The following is a 16,091-nucleotide window of genomic DNA, read 5'->3' on the forward strand; positions in this document are numbered from 1 at the left end:
CCATTTGTTGTATGCCTTCTGTAAGTGATAGTACCCACCTATAAGGCTAGGGATATTAGTGACTACCAGACTACCTACATCTGAGACAAAGCCAGCATTACAAATAAGAGCAATTTTGTACCTTGAAGGTCTATTATTCTCCAATTCTTTCCACACTTGACGGTGTTATTTTGCTTAACAAAATGGGCACTTTAAGCCTATTCAATGGTTGAGACATAGGTTTGTAATTTCAATGGTACATATTAGACGTGGTCCAGAAGACCATTGAGAAACTTAGCCAGTTGAGTTCAAGAATAATTGGACGAGCTAGACTCCCTGATTGAGAGCTGCCATGCTACATAAGTCAGGCGTGAATTTATGATTTCTCATCCAATAATCAAGAGTAGTTTGAATGGAGCCGATGTACTGCACTGCTTAACTTAAAGAGACAGCTTATACTATAACTAGGGAACTCACTAAGGTAGGAGTTTATCAGGCCAGTATGTTGTGTTTATGTGTCACTGAATGTTATGCCATTTGGTACAGGTGTTGTGGTGCTATTTGTTTTGTTTAGGTGTAGAAGATCAAGATAGGTGGTATCTTTCATGGCTTGGAAGGTCAGGCACAGATCACACAACTGAATGTGTATGAGACAGAATATAGTGAAAGGGTATCTAATCTCAGTGTAATTTAATGAGTTTAAACCAGTAATTTACTTGGTCAGCAATCTTTGAGGCCTTTCAAGCTGGATGAGATACTAGGAAGGGGCATGCTGAAGGAGTCATTAATTTTCTATGACAGGTCAGTTGAGAAGGTATAGAGGGATTATGACTTCCTTACTCCAGGAAGATATGTCTTTGGAAATTAACTGTGGTAGAAGGAATATCTGATTACTGCTGACATGTGACAACCAAAAGAAACTTTATGCTGACCAAGTTCAACAACTATTTTACAGAATCCATTTCAATCCCTAGCAAATAACACTACACCCACCCCCCAGTAAAAAAATCCCAATACCCCCCACAAAATTGCAATAACCTCTTCAAAATAAAACCAGTTCTGACCCACTACTAAGAAAACTAAATCCAATTACTTTAGCTGCTGATAACATCCCTGCAGATTATCTAAAACTAGCATCAGAAGCCATCTCTTACCCAATAACCACACTTATAAATAGATCCATCACTGAGACATATGTTCCCACCATCTGGAAAATATCACACATCTAACCTCTGCTCAGAGGACGTAGCTCCTGTGAACAAACTAATTATCACCCCATTGCCATCCTTTCTCCCTTGTCTAAAATCCTAGAAAGAGTCATACACTCACAACTCATGGAATATCTATTATCACACAACCTCCTATCCCACACTCAACATGGCTGTCACCCTACTCATAGCACAACAATAGCCCTTCTGTCCTTCACAAACACAATTAAGCAGCTCAGAAACAACTCCCAGTTCATATCAGCTGTATTCCTGGACCTGTCAAAAGCATTTGACATGGTCAATCACCCCACACTTATAAATGTCCTCTCCTCCCACAACCTCAGCAACACAGCTATAGCATGGTTCCAAATCTACTTAACAGATCATCATCAAACTGTCCTTTGGCAAGAGTCCCTCTCACCCCTCCTACCAGTTACCTTAGGTGTAGCCCAAGGCTCCATCCTTGGACTCCTACTTTTCTCGCTATTTACCAATTACCTACACTTTGCCACTCCCCAAGCCAAGATCATTCAATATGGTGATGACTCCACTCTGATCTGCTCTGCTTCCTCCCTTGATGACCTGCAATTTATCACCTAAGACACTTTCCTAGCTGCCAAAATATGGCTAACAAACTCCCAATTTATATAAAATCCCAGTAAAACTAAACTTACGCTTTTCTACCCCAACAGAAATTCTTCCTCTTCCACAACCTTTCATATCTTCTCTATGAACAAAACCACAATCACTCCTACCCCCATACAAAACCTCTAGGTGTTATTACTGACAATAACCTGAAATTTGACCTCCACATAGACCAATCCATGAAAAAAGTTCACAAGAAACTTGGTCTCCTTTATAAGAATAAACGATTTCTAACTAACAATACAAAAATTACAATTGCTAGAACACACCTGCTATCAACACTCTTATATGCATTTCCCATCCTTACAAACCTCTGTAAAACTGACCTCGCCAAGCTTGAAACCTGCTATAACAAAAATCTCCAAATTTGCCACTAATGCTTCCTATATATCTCATCACTGTCAATCTCTCAAACAACTTAACTGGCTAGAATTCCCTCTTTTATTTCAATTTAATCAACTAACCATAGCCCACAAAATCCTCCACCATCCAGAAAAAAGCCCAGCCCTTAAGGACTTTATCCAACCATACTTTGCATCCAGATCCCTTTGCTCAAACAACAAATTACTCATCCAAGTCACCAAAGTAAAAAACTCAACAGGTGACTCCCTCTTCTCCAACTATATCTCCAAACTTTGGAACGCTCTGCCCAACCCACTTATGAACACTTCCTCATCTAAACAGTTTAAAGAACTTCTAAAAACCCACCTTACAAACCCATGACACTGCTCCTGCCACAGCCCAGGTTAGACCTACTAAACTCCCTCCAAAGCTCCTATACTACACCATCCCCTCAAACACTGAACCCACTCAGCAAACACCTTACGGATTCTTATATCAAACTTATTCTGTATCTACTACCAATATTCAATTGCACTGACATATCTTTGTTTGAAAACTCTACGTACTGAAATTAAGTACAACCCTTCAGAATGTATTAAATGTTGTTGCTATAATTCCTATTGTTTTTTCACTCCTATAAACCATTGCTGTTGTAAATAGTCTTATTATAATCACCTACTCTGCGTTAAAAAATGTATTGATGTATTAGACAATGTAGCAACTTAATGTTTTTTAATATGTGTTAACTATACTCTGTAGTAAAGACTTTGTACTATTTGATATTGGAGCTCTTCTCCCTGATCCTCCACTGAAAAAGGACACATGTCCAGATGGACTTTCCTGGTTAACAAATGTAAAATAAATAAATAAATACATAAAGTTAACCAGATCCCTGATGATGGAGTCAGTTTTACGGGGACATTTTTTATATGAGTTGAATCAGGGAATTATTGTTTGCCAAATATAACCCCACTACATTTTTGGCATTAATCTTAAGCCCATAGTCAGTGCACCAGGCACTAGTCTGATTGTACCACTGGTGAGGGGGAAAAGAAGTGTCCATGGCAATTGTAAGAAGCTGTGCTTGGAGTATATTAGCTGTCCTCAGGTTATGACAGGGATTATGGCATTCTGTGAGGAATTTTTAATGGAAGAGCATTTTTTCAATATCAAAAGTCTCAGAGAACTCTACTTCAGCTTTGTAAGAGGCTACAGCTGTCTACTGTCTTCTCTGTATGCTCATTCGGAGTCTGACATCTGACAGTAATAGTCAGATGCTCACTCCATAATAACAAATACTGCTTAGGCACTGTGCAGGAATTTTAAACTGCTGTCTTCTTCATGGCATTTGTTTTCTTTTTCTTTTACCTAATGCTGTATGAATGACAACTGCCATAGCAACCATCCCCAACAAAAGGTCACCAAATAGCAGTCATGTGACTCTTTATTCAAGACCTAGGTAATGATGAAAATAGTAGCAACTTAGATAGTAAAGAAATTTCTAACAAAAGTAGTTTTTATTTTGCATGGGGCACATCTGAGTATTTATTGTGCCTCGTCCACATGAATAAAAGTGACATGACAGAGGGAAAGGCTCAAATACTTTGCCTCAGTATAGGTCGTATACATATTTGCTTTTCATATTATTTTACAATCCATTTTGCTGTTATACTTATAGTAGAAATAAGAGTAACTATGGCAACCTTCAAAAAAGAAGACCAGAGAACTAAGTGTTTCTCCTATATCCGGCTCCAGATACATTATTACTTGATCGTTTCAAAACATTTTGGCTCTGTTTCTATGTGATTACAAACAATTTAAACAGTTTTAGTCAGTACTGAGGTGAGTGCTTCATCTTGCTGAGAAATTAGTTTTTGTTAATACTTCACTCTCACTCTCTCTTTCTCTCTGTCTCAACTCTAGTTTATTTTTTTCTTTGCTCTGCAAATGAAATGCACATATTGACAACGTCTGCTATACATATGATTTCTCATCTGACTAAAAAACTTTTATTTCCTTTTAGATGTAATACATATTTTTCTTTTCCTTCTATATCAATTTGCTGGTGAGATATGCGTTCTTACATTGCTAATACAAAATTATCTTATGTGTGCATCAACACGTTATCATGATCTTCCAAATTCCTCAAAACAGCATAACTGTACTTTTCTCATTGTGCATATAGTATACAAATATATGCAATTGTCAGTGCTTTGATCCTCTAATATGAGATGCTAAATGCTGTTCTATTACCTGATTGTATCTTAAATGTATTTGCTTGACAATATTTTGTAAATATATGACTTACTCTTTGCTCGGAGCTTCAATTCAACAAAGAAATAAATGGATAAACAGCATTAGGATATCAAATCAAATCAAAACAATACACAATGAATCTGTAATTTTGACAGTAATGCAGTATGACTAACTGGCTCTATTTTAGTTGGTCTAAATCTTAAATCTATTGAAATTCATACGGTTGAGACCATCTAATTGCCAGTTTAAAATATTGAAAACCAACTATGAAAAATGAAATAGAGTCCCCACACTCTCTGGTAATTATATATACTAAGTCCTAGATCACCCTACAGTGGGGTGCAACTATTTCTTTTTCATTCATTCATTTCTTACAAACCTATCCATCTAATGCAGTTTTCCATGTCTCTGATGATCCAGATAACAGTACTATTTTCTACAACTTATAAATATGTACATGAGACCTTTATAGTCACCATGATCTGATCAAAAGACCCTGGTAACTTTGTATTTATATATATATATATATATATATATATATATATATATATATATATATATATATATATATATACTTTTTCCTTAAATGTATACTGTTTTTGATATCTGCCAGCCTGTCATTTTCTGGAATTATGTTTCTTGCTTTTGTTTATTTGCTGTAGCGCATTATAGTACGCTATATTGCTAATGTAGTAATGTGTTGTGAGTGAGGTGTGAATATTTGAGGTGTGCGAATACACGGAGATTTTAGTCCTGCTTAAATGTATGATTTGCAATAAAAATGTATGTAGTTGGAGGTTGATATATGCTTTAAACACCATTAGTGAAAATGGTACACTTGAAGCAGTCTTCTCAACAGCTTAGCAGATAAACATAAGAAAATAAAATGAATAAAGTGCTTTCATACGTATTGCTTCTTACTTTTGTGTTTTTTTCACACTATATAAGATAGAAAAAAAGGCTCTTATTTCAGCAAACTGCAATTTGAGGTGATCACTGGTAGATGGACAAAACTAGTAAACTAAAGGCAAACTAAACTGCAGGGTACTAATGTAGACTCTTGACAGATTTTGCCACTGTTACCACAGTGAATTTTTCCTGCAGTTATTAATTGAATCTAATTACTTAGTTAATCTCATTGAGTCAAAGTTCTTTACAATAACAACAAAGAGATGAAAAGACTCACTGTACAAACCCATGGACATTTTAATGTAGTCATTCAACCTACATGACATGTCATTGGGAGGTGATTGCAGCACCCAGAGAAAAGCCACATGGACAAGAGTATGTGTAGACTTCACCCAGACATATTTCCCAGGATGTGATGAGACCCCACGAACATATAATTAATAAAGTCTGTGTAACACATGCCTTAAACCATTCCACAGAATCACAATGATGTCAAATTTCTGTCCTGCAACTGACATATGCTCCATAGGCACCAATGCATACTTATATTAGTCAGGAAAGAAAGAGAAATACAGTAAAGTCATACTTAAGCAATAAGACATGCCATTCGTCACTCCTAAAGTGAGTCAAAGCACAAGGTGAATTATTTCCATGTTAGTGCAGGAGGTAATATGTCTATAATTGCTTTAGTACATGTATGTTTACAGGAATACTGACCTGAATTGGTTAAATGGTCAGTATCAGTACAATGCATAGAAGATTCTGTCAGACAACACTTTGTGGTTACCTAATAAGGTAAAACTTCTAAAGTTTTTATAGCTAGTGAATAATTCTGTCCTGAATTGGACCTGTATACAGAAATAGTAATGATCACTAAAAGAGATGTGACAGAGTTTTGCAGTTTAGATAAGGATTGTCAGAAGTCGATGTAGGAATAGATGGTAGAATTTTGTATCATTAGTAAACAACGGCATCCCACTGCTTTGGTCAGATATTTTACTCAAAAAGAGAAGCTGAGGTAGTAATTACCATCACTGTGACTATTAATATTGTAGTACATGCAGCACCATGGTTACACTCCAGTAAAAGGTAAAAGACAACTTGGTTCAGTGCCATCCAGCACAATAGCTTATCTCAATAATGCTTACAAAAGTGCTTAACAATTGTTAAGCACCCCTATGTGCTGTTAAGATCATGTCTGGCACTAGGTACTAAAAGCTGTCAGTGCCAGCCAGTAAACAAAAGCAGCAGAATATGAAATGGCTTCATTTCAACTCCATTTCTACCTACTGTCTACAACATCACAGCCATGTAAAACATATTTAGGAACCCACTGCTTCCCTTAGAGAGGGAATATGTAACAACGTCTCCTGTTATCTGTTTAACAGAGCTTCACAACTGTTCTATAGGCTTTAAAAGCAAGCATAACACTTTGCTTTTTGTTGTTTATTTTTCTGTAACTACTGGTATCTGGAGCAGGTAAAGCTGCATGAATTACCCCCACACACTACTACTGATTATCATAGCTCTCAACCTTCCATCTCCAAAATGAAGAACACTAGCCTTCATAATGTGGAACAAATGGTCAAAATGTGGAACTAATGGCTTACTAACAACTTCAACTAGGAAGGTCATAGGATAGTTAAAATATGCTGGTTTTACTTATAAAGAAGATCTTTTTATGAATTAATATGATTAATTTCTATTTACAATGGCTTTCACCTAAAAAAATGCCTGACACTGAATGTGTGACGTGGAACTTTGAGGAACTTCAAGGAACGTAAACTTTTTAAGACCCCAAATGAGGTACATTTCTCGTAATAAGGTACACTTGAGTGGTATGCTGATTATAGCAAACTAAATCCTAGTTAAGGAAAATATTGCCTATTTGCAGCCCACTTTCCAAGATCAGATATTAAGAAAAGCAAAACATATACATAAAAAGAGTTTAAACTAAAATCACTTTCATCTAACTAATGCAATAAAGCCTTCATCAGGTCTGAGACAAGAACTAAAATCAAGAAAAACACATAGCTAGCTAACCATAAACACAATCAAACTAGAACACTATAAATACAAAAATACATTTGTCTAATAATATCTAGTAAATATCCATCCATGTGTATTAGTGTGCATAAAAAACTAAGTTATTAACAGTTTGCTGTTCTAAAATGCACATTTACATCCCTGTTTATATTGTTTGCCATGAATAGACTGGTTTAAAATTAAACAATACATATATATATTTCCATACCTACTTCTATGTATATAAAAGCTAATCTTCTTTCGGCTGCTCCCGTTAGGGGTCGCCACAGCAGATCAACTGTTTCCATTTCCTCCTGTCCTCTGCATCTTGCTGTGTCACACCAACCACCTGCATGTCCTCTCTCACTGCATCCATAAACCATATCTTAGGCCTTCCTCTTTTCATGTTACCTGGCAGCTTCATCCTTAGCATCTTTTTCCCAATATACTCTGCATCCCTCCTCAGCACATGTCTAAACCAACGTAATCTTGCCTCTCTGGTTTTGTCTCCAAACCTTACAACCTGGGCTGACCCTCTAATATACTTATTCCTAATCCTGTCCATCCTCATCACTCCCAGTGAAAATCTTAACATCTTCAACTCTGCCACGTCAAGCTCCGACTCCTGCCTTTTGGTCAATGCCACTGTCTCCAACCCATATAACATAGCTGGTCTCACTACCCTCTTGTAGACCTTCCCTTTCACTCTTACTGGTACTCGTCTGTCACAAATCACTCCTGACACTCTTCTCCACCCACTCCATCCTGCCTGTACTCTCTTCTTCACCTCTCTTCCACACTCACCATTACTCTGAACTGTTGATCTCAAGTATTTAAACTCATACACCTTCACCACCTCTACTCCCTGCATCCTCACCATTCCTCTGTCCTCCCTCTCATTCACACACATATATTCTGTCTTAGTCCTGCTGACCTTCATTCCTCTTCTCTCTAGAGCAATCTCCACCTCTCCAGGGTCTCCTCCACCTGTTCCCTACTCTCACTACAGATCACAATGTCATCTGCAAACATCATAGTCCACGGGGACTCCTGTCTGATCTCGTCTGTCAACCTGTCCATCACCATTGCAAATAAGAAAGGGCTCAGAGCTGATCCTTGATGTAATCCCATCTCCACCTTAAACGCATCTGTCACTCCCATCGCAGACCTCACCGCTGTCACACTACCCTTGTACATATCCTGTACCACTCTTACATACTTTTCTGACACTCCCGACTTCCTCATACAATACCACAACTCCTCTCTAGGCACCCTGTCATATGCTTTCTCAAAATCCACAAAGACACAATGCAACTCCTTCTGACCTTCTCTGTACTTCTCCATCAACACTCTCAAAGGAAACATCGCATCTGTAGTGCTCTTTCCTGGCATGAAACCATACTGCTGATCACTAATCATCACCTCCCTTCTTAACCTAGCTTCCATTACTCTTTCCCATAACTTCATGCTGTGACTGAGCAGTTTAATCCCTCTGTAGTTACCACAGCTCTGCACATCACCCTTATTCTTAAAAATTTGTACCAAAACACTTTTTCTCCATTCCTCAGGCATCCTCTCACTTTCCAAGATTTCATTAAACAATCTAGTTAAAAACTCCACTGCCATTTCACCTAAACACCTCCATGCTTCCACAGGTATGTCATCTGGACCAACAGCCTTTTCATTCTTCACCCTCTTCATAGCTATCCTTACTTCCTCCTTGCTAATCCACTGCACTTCATGATTCACTATCTGCACATCATCCAACCTTCTCTCCCTCTCATTCTCTTCATTCATCAGCCCCTCAAAAGTACTCTTTCCATCTGCTCAACACACTCTCCTCACTTGTGAGTAAGTTTCCCTCATTATCCTTTATCACCCTTACCTGCTGCACATCTTTACTAGCTCGGTCCCTCTGTCTAGCCAATCAGTACAGGTCTTTTTCTCCCTTCTTAGTGTCCAACCTTTTATACAACTCTGCATACGCCTTATCCTTAGCCTTCACCACCTCTCTCTTTGCCATGCACCTCATCTCCTTATACTCTTGTCTACTTTCTTCATCTCTTTGACAATCCCACTTCTTCTTCTTCGCCAACCTCTTTCTCTGTATACTGTCCTGTACTTCTTCATTCCAACACCAGGTCTCCTTGTCCTCCTTCCTCTTTCCAGATGTCACACCAAGCACCTTTCTAGCCATCTCTCTTACTAGCTCTACTGTAGTTACCCAGCTATTCGGTAACTCTTCACTGCCACCCAGTGCCTGTCTTAACTCTTCCCTGAACATCACCTCACAATTACCCTTTTTCAATTTCCACCATTTGATCCATGTATATAAAAGCTGATATGTTTAACATTATTAAAATATTTCTGAGTTTTTTTGTTAGTGAGGATCAGTTGTCTGTCATGGATTTGTTTTGGAACACTGCCTGGGTTTCATGATTTTTAGAAATTATTGTGACTGAGCTCATCAACAAAGTTTTAAGACCGCTAGTTCTTTCTTTCTTTTTTTTTTTTCTTCAGCTGGTGAGGATGGAACTAGACAGATTCCTGTGCATATTCATTTTTTTCTTTTTTTTTTTATATTTTACATTTCCATAATTAAGCAACACGTGAGAAAATGAGCTGATAAGAAATGAAAAAGCTACTTTTCTTGTTTAGCTAAAATATTTTCTCACATTTAATGCTCTTTGTGATTCACATTTCTAGGCAGTTGCAATCCAGATTGCTGGCAGTCAGGAATGTGACACTTTATTTAATAACTCTCACTGGACATTAATAACTTAAGTTGTTTTCCATTTCTTTTACTGTTATATAATCTATTTATTAATTCTATGTACTAATATATTTCTATAGATATCTATATCTATCTATTCTCTAAAAAGAACCACATTGTACATTTCCACCTTCCTACCCTACTAATAAATCTCTTCTCCACTGACCACAGCTTGTAAGTAATGACTTCTCAGGCATCAAAATCACTCCCTGCAAACCTAAGAGACATAGCCTTCTTCCCCAGTTTTATACATCACCTCAAGAATTTTTTTAAGTACAAAACCTGCTTGTAAATGCTTTCCTCCACAAGACATTTCTTAACTCCATAACTTCACTATGCTCACTGTCTTACCACTTCACAATCACTTCAAAATGTAATGCTAAGGAGGCAGGGCCAAGATGGTGAGCAGTTAACTGCATGTTTTTTAGCTCTGCTTCATTTTAATATCTCTGACACGATTTTTACTAAAAAACTCAAATAGACCATTTCAAAACTTGATGGATTTATAGTTGAACAGCTGCTGAAAGATTTACTACAAAAATAACACGTTTGAAACTCTTTTAGTTGCTTTTTCCTGTCAATAAAACAAGAAAGAGCTAATTGTCTCAGAATGAGCCACTCTAAGCCCAGTGTACAGGACAGTGGTATGAAAAAAAGACGTACAGGCCATACAAAGTAACATCAGTGAGTTATCTGTAATGATATATAAATTAGAAAGCAAAATGAACAGTTTTAAAGAGGAATGTAAAAAAACAAGATGATGTGCTGAGTGAATCTCTTAAACAAAAATCATCACAAATCTTGACAATAGAAGAGGCAATATATGATTTTGATGGAGGAGTACTTGAAAATGAGAATAACAGTAAATTTTCTTCTGAAACAAAACTATGTGTTGTGGGAAAAATAGAAGACTTAGAGAACAGATCTAGAAGGAATAACATCAGCATTTATGGGATTCGTGAAAAAGAAGAGTGAGGCAGTTTGATTCACTTCCCTAATAACCTAAAACTAAAAACTGCCTAGAACTTTGAACCTGCCTGAAGCTTTCTCCTTCGGCATTGAAAGGGCACATAGATTACTTTCTAACTCATCTTTAAAAAAAAAAAAACACCTTTACCAAGGTCAGTGATCATAAATTTTTTCTTAAGTCAAGATAAGGATTTAGTCTTAAAAGCGGGTCCCTATTAATTACTCAAACTTTTTAAAGTTCGAATGTCATATGGTCAACGCCATATGATCGAACTTTAAAAAGTATGAAGGTGAAAAGCAATGGCTCCGTACGGTACAGAATGGGAAAATTTCCCTTTTCTGCACTGAAGTGCGATACCAGTTGGTATATAGCGGGGGTGTGGGGGTGCAGGGGGGCTTGACCCCTGCTCAGAGCATTGAGGTAATTTTTTTTTTATTTTTTATTATATTTTCGATGTTTCATACTTCGCTCATATGTTGTCAAACATATAAGGTTAGAAGTTTTGAAACTTTTAATATATAATATAGACCCTTAAAAGCTGCATGGACTAATTATCCAGTTAAAATTAAAGAAAATACTATAAGCTTTGACAATGACTATTCAATCTTAGTGACGTCCAAGAGAAAAGCATGTGTACCACTTGTTAAAAGCTTAAAAAATATATATTAAAGCACACATCTTGTTTCCAGCAAAAATAAGGATTCACCTTCCAGAAGGAAAAAAGATTTTTAACACCTTGGAAGATGTAATGGACTTTATACAGAAAAGAAAATCCTAGAAAAAGCAGAAGAAATTGATTGGAATCTATCAACTTCTTTGAAGAGAAATGCAGCAAGAGATGGTTGGTTAATAAAAGACAAAAATGGTTAAAAATTGAAAGACAAATGAAAATCAATGTATTTTGTGATGTCCTCACTCTGGGCCAGTAATCAAGGAGTCTCAGTCCTCACCACTGGCAGAAGAGAGGATGTTCACTTGGAACAAAATAGATACACCCAGTATTTCCAGATGCAGCTCTCTGCAGCAAGTGCAATTTCTCTTAAGAGCACACACAGAACACACACAGCCTGGGGTCTGGGTTTCACTTTTTCTGTCTCTCCCCAGGTCCCCAGTAAGGCTCCCTACTAGCACAGCTGTAGAGTTAAGTCCTCAACCGACTGTCCAAGTCAAGTCCTTCAGCAATAAAAAAACTGATAAAAACATTCTAGGAGTATGAAACTTGTAAACAAATAAAATAATAAAGAAACACCACCACCAGCCATCCCTGCCAACACCCAGTTTAATATAACACATACAAAACTTTGCACTCTTTACACTAAGTGCTTTCACCCATTACATCGGGCTTCTTCAGAGTAAAGAAATGCACTCTAACTGGCTATTTTAAACTTTGAGTTGGCAGTGATGGCTGGTGGCATTTATTTATTATTTTATTTGTTTACAAGTCCTTCAGCACCCTCTTTGTGAAACCAGAGCATTTTGTCCCTACTCCAAGTAGATGACACACACACACTTAGAAATTTGATTTTCAGACACACACACACACACACACACACACACACACACACACACACACACACACACACACACACACCTTGGAAAGGCTGGCACAGATTTACTAGCTATGCCTCCTTCTGCTCAGACTATAATGTAGTTATACTGCCACCAGACACCCAAAAGCCAGCTACTCTAAGGGTCTTGCAAGGATACCCAATTATACTGCATGAAATTAATATTAATACAAATGGTAATGTTGACCAAACAGCCAGGCTTTCAGGAGTGGCCACAGTGTCACCAATAGATATGAACAGTGGCGGATTTAGGCATGGGCGCAGGGGCGCGCGCCGGCCCCTTTTTCAACTTTCTTCTTTCGCGCTCGCCCCTTTTAAAACTTTATTTATTTTTTTTTTTTTGAAAATCGGGTGCATCTTTCCTGAAGAATCCTGTCACCAATGCGCCAAGTACATCGGAGATGTGATTGGAGGTTGGTGTCAGATGATGATTTTTTTTTTATTAACATAACGGTCCTCCTCCAACTGCATCTCCTCTTGTAATTTAGGCGCGTTGGTGACAGCTGACAGGAATCCTTGGGTAAGCTATTGTCGGAAGACAAGCTCATTCAATTTTAAAATAAAAACTAGATGGACGAGACAGGAATCTCACTAAGAAAATTAACACAAGTATCAGTTGTTTTTTTCATTGGTTAGTGTTGTCTCACTATACTTTCTTCAGTTTAGTTGCAGGAACCCAAGCTGGTAGTGTTCAAAAAATTGCCCCTAGGTGTTTGTGCATGTAAAGGAATCTCTGATTTCTCAAGCATCTTTTTGTAACAATCTCTTATATTCAATTGATGGGTTATACTATATTCAAAACACACCAGGCAGTGCTTTGAATCATCATCTTACTGACTGTTAAATGAACATTATTCAGTTGTTTCCGTATATATGCCACAATTTCAAGAATGATGTGTATTTTTTCTAGCTTATTTTTGGCTTATTTCTGGTGTTTTTTTAATTCTATGATGTATGTTACTCGGATATTATGAATGTCTTGTTAAAAGGTACACAGTAATAGTGAGAAACGTTCTGTATTCAGATAACCATATGCTGTAAATATGTGTAAATAATGCCACTGCAAACTTCAGATGAGTTTCTTCGACTATTTACTGTACGGCTTAACTATTATCAGTAATCTTAGCTTCTTTTGAAAAAATTTTACTTGTTGATATTTTCTGTAACTTGATATTGTATTGCTTAATATAAGTTTTTTCTACCACTTCATTGTATTAAGTTAATCTAAGCTTCAACTTGCATTATTAAGTTTTGGGAGCTTTTCTCCCTGGTCTACTGATGAAAATTTTTTTTCATGGCCCAGTCAGAATGTGTGTGTGTGTGTGTGTGTGTGTGTGTGTGTGTGTGTGTGTGTGTGTGTGTGTGTGTGTGTGTGTGTGTGTGTGTGTGCTCACTTGCGTGTTTGAGCACTCATACTTTTGTGCCTGCATGCATAGGTTAACTACCAAAGTATGACTTTTTAAGGAGTTCATTCTTTGACTCTTTTTTTTTTTTTTTTTCTCCATATTAATTATTTATATTTTATTTACCATTTGTTAACTAATTTAGTCCCACTAGGCTAGTAATCTCTTTTCATGGGAGACATGAGGTGATATTTATAGAACTAGGGGAAATTTGTCTAGGGCATCAGGATCGGTGCCATGGGATCTTTTATATACATCTGAGCTGCCACTAAGTCAAGCAAATGGGACCTCAGTTTAACATCTCAAACAAAGGATGGCATGCTGAGGAGTGCAGTAGCCCCTCAATGTTACACTGCATTGTCAGCGATCTACTTCTTCCCTAAACATATTTGTCTTCTAAAAGCTTTTTAAATATCAGACTTTTTCCTGAAAGTGCTAACAAGCTGAGAAAATATTTAAAGTTCAGAAGTTGCATATAAATATAGTAGCTAAATACCTAGCAATCTCTTCCTACATGTAAGCTTTTCCTGGCTAAAACTGCAATGCTGATTAATAAATATGTAAGAAGAACAAGACAAGAAGGAATTAAAGTTAAAAAGTCATTTAGAATTGTTTTTCACTGGAAAATAGTGGGAAATGGCAACCTGACATCACCTAACAAGACAACAATCCTAAAAGATGGCATGGGGCAGATCTATGATAGAGAGGCTACATGTTACTACAGACAGAAGAATAGTTCTATAAATGAGAGTGTGGGTACTGATTAGCTGTCAGACCTGGTAGTGCGCACTTTTCTACTCGAGCTGTATGTGTATATTTGCTACCAGGTTGTAACACATAAAATCAACAAACAGGAACTACACAATGCAACATCATGGTAAAACTTAAAGTTTATTTCTCTGCAACATGTGTTACCAGTTAAGAAAAAAAAAACAGCCATGTGGTGTCAGGGAGCTGCAAAAAACAATTATGATGTAAAACTAGAAAAAAGTAGACAGCATAAAATGCAGAATCACAATAAACAAGAGACATATGTATAATTATATGGAGGATGCAGTTATCATTTAAATAAAAGCTTTCTGAGAAAGGGTTCAGTTTCATTGCATGGGACCTCATTGACTTTAATTGATGCCTTAGTACAAGCGAAATCACTGGTGCAGTAAATTTTAGTGGCCATGGTGCTGCACTGCCTCCTTCTGACCTAATTTAGCTAGTGCATATAACCTGGACACTTTCCATCAAATAACTGAATACTTTACAGTTGCTGTTCAGGTGTATACATTTAAAGTATATTATACTCAATTGAAGCAGACATTGCTTTGTGGTTAATGCAGTTAGCAAACTTAGTAGTATTTAAGATAAAAGCATATACTTTCAATTATAGCTACTGACTAATTCTCATTTACTTACTGGATGCAGCTGTGTATGACAGTTTTTTCCCCTTATATTATTCTCTCTTCCTTTTGTGAGGATTAAAGTCATTTGGTCAAAGGATAACTTAACAATCTGCTGCCGAATTCTGTTATGATAAAATATAAAGTGCAACAGGTGTTCTAAAGCTTAAGATAAAACAACTGTCTAGAATGACTGAACTGCAAGAGACTAGAAAAAAATATTTTTCATTTGTTGACTGGGTTAGTCCCACTATGCAGTTCTAGCCTATCTTCAAGGAAGACCTTAGGTATTTATACTAATAGGGAACGTTTGGGCAGGGCATTGAGGAACATCCCTTACTCTTTTCAATGGGCGCTGTGGGAAGTTCTACATCCACTTGAGCTACTACCAACTTAAGCAGACAGGTCCTTGGTTAAAAATCTCATCAAAAGGATGACACACTTGGGAGTGCAGCAGCAGCACCCTAATGCAGCACTGCTGCATCAGCGACCCAATCTCCTGGAGTGGGAATAGACTCTACAGCCTTCTAGTCTTCCAAAACCAAAAGGCAACTTTGTTACCTGTTAAGCCACTGACACTTGTTGTGTCTTTCGGCTTATCCTGGTTAGGGGTCGCCAC

The 16,091-nt window shown here is 37.2% G+C and overlaps 1 protein-coding gene across 1 annotated transcript in view; it reads right to left on the reverse strand.

Moving 5' to 3' along the window:
- Nucleotides 1-16,091, reverse strand: part of LOC122803983 — a 639,968-nt gene that overhangs the window by 399,854 nt on the left and 224,023 nt on the right. The gene's annotated exons all lie outside the window — the stretch shown is intronic.

Source organism: Protopterus annectens, chromosome 6.part0 (assembly GCF_019279795.1).
Source record: "Protopterus annectens isolate FY-2018-M chromosome 6.part0, PAN1.0, whole genome shotgun sequence".
NCBI lineage: Eukaryota > Metazoa > Chordata > Ceratodontiformes > Protopteridae > Protopterus > Protopterus annectens.